At 59.9% G+C, this 8,357-nt stretch overlaps 1 protein-coding gene across 1 annotated transcript in view; it reads right to left on the minus strand.

The window, feature by feature from the left end:
* Window positions 1–8,357, minus strand: part of GCK (glucokinase (hexokinase 4)) — a 251,262-nt gene that overhangs the window by 130,757 nt on the left and 112,148 nt on the right. The gene's annotated exons all lie outside the window — the stretch shown is intronic.

The following is an 8,357-nucleotide window of genomic DNA, read 5'->3' on the forward strand; positions in this document are numbered from 1 at the left end:
GGTTTGGGCGAGCCCCCCCTCCCCCTGCCATGAAGGCAGCTGGGGCGCATTGGGGGACACCCCGAGTACCTTGAAGCAGCGCTTGGGGACCTCGTCCTCGCCGTCACTGTCGCTGTCGGTGAAGTCCATCCCGGCCCAGGGTGGTCCCTTGCAGAAGGGCCGTGGGGCCAAGTCGCAGACCCAGCGCTCGCTCTCCGGCTGCGGGGACAAGCCGGCCGCCGCACCACCGTTAACGCCACCCCACCGGCATCCCGTCCCCCAACAGGGTCCCCGCTCCCTCACCACCTTCCCGGCCAGGACCGGAGGGTGCAGTAAGGGCTGAGCCCCCCATCCCCAGCGTGGGGAGGGGGTCCTGGGGCGGGGGGCACCCACCCACCTCTTCAGCCTCCAGCAGCCCACACAGGAGGAGCTTGTCCACGATGTCCCGGCTTTGGCAGTCGAGGGGCTGGCAGGGCTGGGGGAGAGGAGGAAAGGGGCTGGCCGGCAGCCGGACTCCCCGCAGCCACGCAGGCAGCGGTGACGGGCCACTTCCACGCGATGGCAGTGCCAGCCCGCGCCGCCAGCCCCTACCTGGAGCCCCAGCAGGTTTGGGGGCAGCAGCTGGAGCAGCTCCAGGGTCTTGCGGTGGAGCTCGTCCTGGCTGAGCACGATGCCGGAGGGTCCGTCGGTTGCCCCCAGGAAGGGCACCATCTCCATCAGCAAGGCACGGATGGCGCACGCTGCCGGGAAAGCCGTGTCACCAATTGCCCCGGCGTCACTGATCCCCGGCGTCGCCGATCCCCCAAACCTTCCTCCGTACCTCCCACCGCCTCGCTGGCAAAGACGGGCAGGATGGCAGCACTGTGGTGGCCCAGCTCCCTCCGGGCCTCCGCCGAGACCTCAGGGACCACCAGGACATCACCAATGGGGGAGAGGTGGTAGAAGGTGAGACGGGCTCTGAGCAGGACGAGGCTGTGCTGCACCAGGGCACGGAGCTGCCCTGAGAAGCCCACATCGCGCTGGCGCAGCAGGATCTCCTCCAGCAGCCAGGCGAAGTCCAGCATCAGCCGGGAGAGGAAGACACCCTGGAGGAAGAGGAGGAGAAGCTGCCCCCTCCTCTGCATGGCGGGGGGGGGGCTCCAGAAATCTTGCTCCAAAAGACGAGAAACCCGGACACCTCCTTGTCTCTCACCTCCCAGTGCTTGTGCAGCAGCAGCGCAGACGTGATCCCCACAGCCATGACGGCGGAGCAGGCAACGCCATCTGCAAAGGAGGGAGAGGGGCTTGTTAGCCGCCCGGAGATTAGCCCCCAACCCCGAGCCCAAGGGGAAGAGAAGGCAATGGTGGTGACATCCCAAGGGATGTCACCCAACGGATGCTGGGGTGCTTTGCCAGCCCCCCATTGTTTATGCTCTCCGTTTCCAGTCGGGGAACATGCACTGCCAGGCAGCCATCACCCCACTGGCTGCATCGCCACAGCACAGCGAAATAACCGGTAACGGCACAGCTGCCTCCGCGCCGGTGGGAGTGGGGAGATGCCCTCACAAGGGGTGACCCTGGCAGGACCGGGCAAGTGAGGCTGACCTGCAGCCCTGCACGGACCCGCAGATGGCTGGAGGACGGACTCCCGCCTGCCAAAACAGATCTCTCACCGCTCAGGGAATGCAGGCCCAGCTTGGTCACCAACATTTCCTCGTCTGCCTCCAAGCTGGCAACCATTGCAGGGCTGGGACCCCAAATCCCTGCCTTCTTGCCATCCAGCTGGCTGGGGCTGGAAAAAAACAGGGCGAGAGGGGTGAGAAAGCGGGGCTGGGGGCAGACTTTGGAGGTGAGATGCTGCCCCAAGGCTCCTGCTTACCACACGCCGAGGATGGTGGGCAGCAGCAGCTCCTCCAGCGGCTTCCCCGTGCAGCTCTGCCTGACGAGGTTTTTGGCCACAAACTCCTGGGAACGAGGACAAACGAGCCTGTCGGTGCTCGCCAGCCCTCAGCACCAACAAGCCGACTTGATCCCTTGGGTCCCCAGAGCCCCAGCAAGCCCCCAACTTCCCCTAGAGATGGGTTTGCCAGATCCCCTGGAGCACACCAGATCCCCCCAGCCACCCCAAACCCCTCCGTCCAACCCGCAGAGGCTTGCGCAGCCACCGACATCACAGCAATAAACCCTCCAGGGCCGGGGTGGATCCAGACAGGAGCTGGAAACCCCGCTGCCGTACCTGTAAGGAGAAGGGCTGGGCGAAGTCCACGCGGACGCAGCCGAGATTTCGGCGTACGGCCCAGCACGCTGCCCAGAGGCAAGCGCCGAGGCCAAAGAGCCGAGCACTGTGCTGGGAGGAGAGGGAACCAAAGCGTTAATGGGGTGACGGAGGCGGGCACCGCTCCCCGGGGACGCAGCTGGCAATTTGGGTGCTGCGCCCACACCAGCAAGACCTCTCACCGCTCCTTCCCGGTGCAAACCGCCAGGGACCATGTCGTAGGAGATGCCCACGGGGACCAGGAAGACGTCGGGGACGGCACCGTCCCGCACGGCTCGGTACACCAGGGCCAGCCACTCGCGGGCAGGGGCAGAGAGGCACAGGGCGATGGGGGGCTCTTCCAGGAAGATGAGCAGGGGCTGTTGGCTCCTCAGCACCTCCTCGACATACTGGTGGGGAAGACGGGGTGAGGCTGGGGGGTACCAGCGGCACCACAGGGACACAGGGGAGCTGCCCGCATCCATTGGACGGCCAAAAGTCTCAGCCAGCCTGTAGTTGAGACATCCCTAGACGCCTTCACCGAGCACTTTTGAAGCTCGTGGGGATGTTTCATCGCTCCCAGCACCCCGGGAAAGCCAGGACTGGACCTACCGCAGCCAGGACAGCCCCCAGGAGCCCTTCATCCTGGTCGCTCGGCATCTGCCCTGTCCTCGAAGGCAGGAAAATCCCTCCCAGGCGGCCGAGTAGGGCTCTGCAGGGGAAAGAGGACACCACGGGCGCCCACCTTGCATGGGGCCACGTCCCCCCCATTCCCCACCTCGGCTTTGCAAGTGCAATTCCCTCCTCCCAATCCAAAGACCTGGCTGCTTGCTGGGCTCGAGCAAGCATCTGCCGTGCCTTACCGGAGGCGAGGGCTGCAGACCTGGCCGCCCACTGTCACCCTGGGCACCCCCAGCCCCTGGGAGAAGAGGACGAAGGACAGGAGCAGCCCATCCAGCTGGGATTTGTGAGTCGAGAGGAAAACCAGCGGCACGCCGGACTGCAAGGAATGCGGCCAGGGCTCAGCGCCCGGTGTGCCGGCAGCAAGGCGCGGGGCTGAGAGCAGCTCACTGGGCTCCCTACCATCCTGGCGGCCCTGAGCACCATCTCCAGCTGCCCTTGGTGGAGCTGCACATTGAGGAAGAGGCGATTCAGGAGCTTGAGCAGAGCCCAGTTACACAGCCTGCAAGAAAACAAGCAAGTGAGCAACCTCAGGGGGCTGTGGCTGCCCCCAACCCTCCCCACAGACCTCATCCAGGCCACCCTTCCCTGCCTCAGTTTCCCCACCTGGGCAGCAAAGGGGGCTGCGTGAGACAGCTCGACTCAGAATCTCACTTCTCAGTGCCCGTAAAGCAAATAAAGAGCTTTATTATAAATTAAGTTAAAACATTAAAGGCTGGATGTGACAAGACCACATCCTTCTCCCCCCAGCAACAAAAGCTGAAGTCAATTACCCCTCCATCTCCCGTCCTCCCGCATGCTGTTTACAGGAAGGATCCGAACACTTTTATCCCCTGGGTAATTTCTTCTCTTTAAATACTTCGTGCTGCTCAGAGGGTTCTTTTATTACAGCTCAATCAGACAAGCAATTAGGCTACAATGCAACCTCTAATTGCCAATTTCTCAATGACAGGAGGAAAAAAAAAGAAGAGAAGAGGAGAGAGAGAGAGAGAGAAAGGAAAAGTTCCCTTTTGCTTTGCTTTGACTCCCATCCTCCCAGTGGTTTTGGTTTTTTTTTTTTTCCTCCCTCCCTTCTCCACTCCGGTGTCAGATTCCAGTTCCCTGGAAGGATTTGGGGGAAATATCCCCAGGGAGCTGCACGGGACCCCAAGGGCTGCCTGCCCTGCCAGTGTCACCCTGGGCTCTCTGCACACACATCCCCCAAAGGATCCATGTGCATCCCCCAAAGGATCCCAGCATATCCCCCAAAGGATGGCTCGCAGGCACGGAGCCACCGCAGGGGCTTAATGCACAAATTAAGAGCGTGAGAGACCTGCAGTGGAGGAGAGGGACCGGGAATGCCCCAACCAGGAACTGGGATCCCCCCAGGAGGAGGCAGGAGATGCCTGTGAAGGAGGATCCGCACCCACGACCTTCCCCGGAGAGGAAGCTCAGACCTCAGCATGAGAAGGGAGAGCGGGGCCTGGATTTCAGCCAGGATCTTGATTATTTTCTCCTTCCACTGCCGGTGGGATTCGCCATCCCCTCTCGAGCCACGGGACCAGCCGGTAGCGACATCCCATACCCTGTGAAGGGGATGGACAGGGTGTGGGAAGCACAAGGCAGAGCAAGGGGTTAAAAAGCATTCTGCATTACAGTAATTACAATGTACTGGCTGCCAGCCTCCTGCTGTGTAATTAGTGATGACAACCAGTTAGGTGACAGTTGCCTGACAAGGCCATGTCACCCCAGACGCCATATGCTCAGGACAGGGTGAGACCGGGAGAGCCTCAGCGGCATCCTAGGGCAGAGCCCGGCGACAGGAAAGCCGGTTCCCCGCCGAACCGGGGTACGGGCTCCTTTTGGGGAGTGCTGAGCCCGGGGAGAGCAACTGCAAAGCCCCTTCCTCGTGGTGAACTTGTGGGAAGGGTGCAGCAGCGAAGAGGAACCGGCGCATTTCTTTCCGCCAGGAGCAGACGAGCACATCCCTCACTTCGGCAACTGAATGGAATCCCGCAGGATTAGGGGACGATGCTACAGGACCCAGGTCCTGCGAGGGGTGAAGGCGACCCCGGAGGGCCCCTCCGGTTGCTCCCACCTACCTCTTACTGCGGCAGACCCTCGCCGGGAGGTCTCCAGGGGTGTCAGCAGGAACTTTCCAGTTCCAGACAGCGAGGAAACCACAGATCCGTCGGACCAGCCAGCCCCGGTACCTGGGCAGGGAGGCAGACAGTGATGTCCCAGTGGTTAGAGGCTTTTGCAGGGTGCTCAGCCTCCCTCAAACTGGCTGTCTGCAAGAATCTGAGATTTTTCTCCCCATTTTACAGCTGGGAAGATGGAGGCACCAGCAGAGTGATGCTCCTGGCTACCCCAGTCCTCACAGCATCACTCCTCACACAGGAAGGAAACCTGCAATTGCTAGAAACATGCAGGGGATGCTGCAGAGGTCCCAAATCAGGGACTTTTCCAAATCTGCCCCCAAATCAGAGCTAGGCAGCATCTGAAAGGGACCTAAGTGAGATTTTAAATATCGCAGAGCGTGCGGCAACTCAGTGAAAGGGCTGCAGGTGGCCGGAGAGGGACACAGGAACTTCAGACCTTCGTCTTTCCACTCGTGATCTCAGCCACCCATCACTGGGCTCTTTTTAGCCATCCCACAACTCCTGAGTCGCTGTGAGCGGAGATGAATTATTCAAAGAGTTTGAAAGCTGGAGCTGGGATATTTCAAGCTGAATGGAATATAATGACCCGATTTGGAAAAATACAGTGCAAAATTGCTAAGCCACTGGGGACTGCTCTGAAAGGGGAGAGGAACCGAAGGAGTCCAGCACCTCCGGAACAAAAAATATCAAGCATTTGGCAAGGAAACGGCTCCTGGGCTCCACATCAGCTCCTGGGCCAGTGGAAAAGGCTGGTTGACACCAGCTGGAGGTCTGGAGTTAGGGCCCATGGGGAGGAGGAAGAGCAGGATGGGTTGGGGAAGAGGCCATTTCACCTCTCCCCAGGGGCTGGGAGCCAGGCTTGCTCCAAGTGCTGCGTGCGTGAGCTTGTCCTTGTGCTGGAGCCAGAGAGGAGAACGAAAACACCCCCAGCCCCCCCGCCAACTTCTTCCCAACAGCATCAAGATACCAAGTTTTGTTTAAAAAAAGAAACAACCCCAAATCCTCAACTCTGTGGCTGACTTTTCCTCCCAGCCCGAGTGTGACTGTAGCCAGAGGGACAGACCAAGCCCTCTCCCCTCTGCTGTTATTAACGCTCTGCACTTGGAGATGCAGCTTTCAGCCTTTCAAAATATAATTAACGTAACTCCTTTTTGGACTAATTAGGGAGCAAGGTTGATGGAGAGGCATCCCCACACTCCTGCGCAGGAGGTCAAGGGATTTCCACGGGGATTTGGACAAAACCTGGGGAAAAAAGTGGTTTGCTCAGTGTTCCCCGGCACAGAGCTTGTCCCATCCTCACCGTGTGTCCTCCTCTGTCACCTGGATGGCATTGCGGAAGCCGAGAGAGGAAAGCTGCTTGTGGTAGAAGCCATCCTGGAAGGAGAAAGCAGGGTCAGCTCTTACGGCAGCAGCGGGTCTGCTTTTGAAGGAGGACAGCTTGGAGAAGTGGGGAGGTTTTGGCTGCGCCTGCCCCACTCCAGCCCCCAGCCCTCTCCCCCAGGCACACGAGACCCTTCGGATGGGGCTTGTCCTCTTCACCAGCATCCTGGGACCCCAAACCCTCTTCCCAGCCAGCTCTAGGAAGCCCAGAGCTTCCAGAGCCACGCTCTTACCCAGCTCTTTGGGGTGCAGGTCTGGCAGCAATGCCCTGAGAACGGACGGTATTTGCCCAGAAAAGGGATGAAAATTTCCAGTTTCTGCCCCGAATCGCAGACCCAGGTTTTCATCTGAGGAGGGAAAAGAAAGACAGGGGAGGGAGGGAGGACACAAACCCTGCTTACCCTGGAAATACCAAATGTTGGTGCATTTTCCCCAGAACACACTTGCACTGCGGGGAGAAGTCCTGTTACTGGGCTTACTGGGGAGAAATAAAGCAAATTTATCTGGGGTCGAAGGGCCAACCACAAAGGGGAGACTCAAGCTGGTTCCCCCCCACCAAGGGCTCACTGCCCTCCTCCCCAGCTGAGGAGTCACCTACTTTTCTCTGTCACTGGAGGATCTGGTGGGATCAGCACCCTGGGGGGGCTCGGACAGAGGGTTCTGCGCAGGGATAAGCGCTCGGAGACGTGTCCAGCACCGGGCCACGGAGCTTGGCTGGGGAGATATGGCAAGAGGGGGTCAGTGAGAGGTGGGGGGGCACATGGGGAGACCCCAGATCCCTCATTCCCATCCTGCTTGCAGCAACCAAGGCCAGCAGCGAGCGAGAGACCCTTCCACCGCCATAACCAGAGCCATGGGGCAACGGGACGACGCAGGATGGGACCTGCAGGGTGCTGGAGGGTGGGAAGGCACCAAGCCCCTCTCACCGCTTCAGGCCTTTGCAGGGAAGGGAAGGGATCTGCTCCTTGGCGGGGAAATAGATGGTTTATAGCACAAAAAGAGAGGGGGAAAAAAAAAAACCCCAACCCAGCAACCAATGCGCCAAAAGCCCTTGGGAAAAGAATTTATTCTTCGTAATCGAGCTTCGGTGCCGCTACAATTGACTTTTCCCTCCCACACCCTCCTTCCCCCGGCAAGGAGATGCCAATCTGTACCCAAAAACCCTGCAGCACCCATGCAGCCTGCACCAAAACACCGAGATCCCAACCCCCAGCCAGCCTCAGCCCCCCCCCAAATCAGGCTGGGGGCACTCAGTGTTGCCCACCGGTGCTGGGAGAGGGGATGCTTGTATGAGAGACACCCCCCCCAGCAAGGTATCGGGGGCTTTTAAATCACGCCTGCCCCCTCCCTCTGTTTTGGAGTAGAGTTTTAAGGAATTTTATTCCCCCCAAAAAAGAGAGGAGGGAGGAAAACAGAAACAATTTGGTTTGAAAATGTGGCTGGGGGGGTAATGAAGAGCAAGGTTGGAGGGAAGGAAACCCCAGCAAGGTCTGGGACCCACTTGGAAACCCCCACAGCGTGAAGCTGGGACCGGATTTACCAGGGGGTGTTCGTGGGGTACGGGGGGGAATGGGGTCACCCCTCCTCGTTTGGGGCTCAGCATCCCCTTCGTGCCTGTCCTCGTCCCCAGGGAGTCACGTACCTCTGGGACAGGCTGTCACGGTGGGGGGGACGACAGCGGTGGCAGCCCCCAGCCTGGGGTCAGGGTAGGGGTACGTCCCCAAACCAGGGGAGAAGAGGTGCCAGGATGCTTGAGGGTCGTGGAAAAAAGGAGAAAGAAATGGGCAGAAAGTGTTATTTTGAAAGGTTTCCATCACTCGGAGGGGGCTGCTGGCAGAGGACGCCCGTGTGGGCCCCACTTGTCCTACAGGGCTTTGGGGGGGGCATAACACACCCCACACACCGTATAGGGCCTTGGCGGGGGGGACAGCACACCCCACACA

The sequence above is a fragment of the Haliaeetus leucocephalus genome, unplaced genomic scaffold (assembly GCF_000737465.1).
Source record: "Haliaeetus leucocephalus isolate CR32 unplaced genomic scaffold, Haliaeetus_leucocephalus-4.0 Scaffold162, whole genome shotgun sequence".
NCBI classification, from domain to species: Eukaryota; Metazoa; Chordata; class Aves; order Accipitriformes; family Accipitridae; genus Haliaeetus; species Haliaeetus leucocephalus.